We start from the raw sequence: 953 nt of genomic DNA, 5'->3' as shown, positions 1-953 counted from the left end.
TTGCTGGTCAATCATCATTGTCTGCTGTTCTTCATCATTTTCATGTGTTCCTTTAGCACTGCATCGGTATCATCATACCTTTTCTCGGAAGCTTCCATAAATCGAGTCAAAATGTTTTCCAAATCTACTTTCTTCTCGGCTGGTGGTTGCTCTTTTTGGTAGAAGCCTTGGCCTGTCTGCTTATATTTCTCTTCCTTCTGCTTCTTGTATTCATCATATGGCAGGCACTCCTTCTTTGGTTTTCTCCAATCTTCATCATACTTATCCCCACTCGAGTAGCAAACTTGCGCCTTCCTGTTCCCAAATTCATCGAAGTTGCAATCCTTAGTCAAGTGTGGACCATTACACCTTTCACATCCAACTCTTATAGCATGAATTGATTGGTCCATTTTTGTCATTCTCCTGTCCATTGTATCAAGCATGGCCATTACAGCAGCTATGTCTGCAGAATTTCCACCCCGCTTCCTTGAACTCCTTCATTTCTTGGATTATGGTACTCACGAGAATGCTTTGCAAATTCTTCAACTAACTCTTTAACATACCTTGGATTTTTCCTTGTCAATGGCCCTTGAGAATCAAGGAGTTGCCTTGTCATAACATTGACCCCGTCATAAAATATGGATACTTCTTGTTGGATGTTGAGGTCATGTTGAGGACAATTCCTTAGCAACCCTTTGTAGCGCTCCCATGCCTCATAAAGTGACTCCCCTGGCTGTTGCTCAAAATTGGCTATCGCCTTTTTGAGTTTAGCTATCTTTGATGGTAGGCAAAATTGGTCCAAAAATTGTTCGCGCATCTGAGCCCAAGTAGTGATTGCACCAGGTGGAAGTGATTTTAACCAATCTTTCGCAGCTCCCTTAAAAGTAACGGGAAGCATCCTTAGCAAGACGGTATCTTTATTAACATTCGGGAAATTGAAATAATCTGTAATGTCATTGACCTCATCTAGATGC

The 953-nt window shown here is 41.6% G+C and overlaps 1 non-coding gene across 1 annotated transcript; it reads left to right on the top strand.

Annotated features, from left to right (window-relative positions):
• Positions 1–641: 641 nt before the first annotated feature.
• LOC145122961 (small nucleolar RNA R71) lies at positions 642–748 on the top strand. Its single transcript, XR_013714844.1, has one exon. It is a non-coding gene; the product is annotated as a small nucleolar RNA R71 (small nucleolar RNA).
• Positions 749–953: the final 205 nt, after the last annotated feature.

This window comes from Lactuca virosa, chromosome 6, assembly GCF_052849685.1.
Source record: "Lactuca virosa cultivar CGN04683 chromosome 6, Lactuca_virosa_CGN04683_v6, whole genome shotgun sequence".
Taxonomy (NCBI): Eukaryota; Viridiplantae; Streptophyta; class Magnoliopsida; order Asterales; family Asteraceae; genus Lactuca; species Lactuca virosa.
This window is presented reverse-complemented; position numbering and strand designations above follow the sequence as displayed.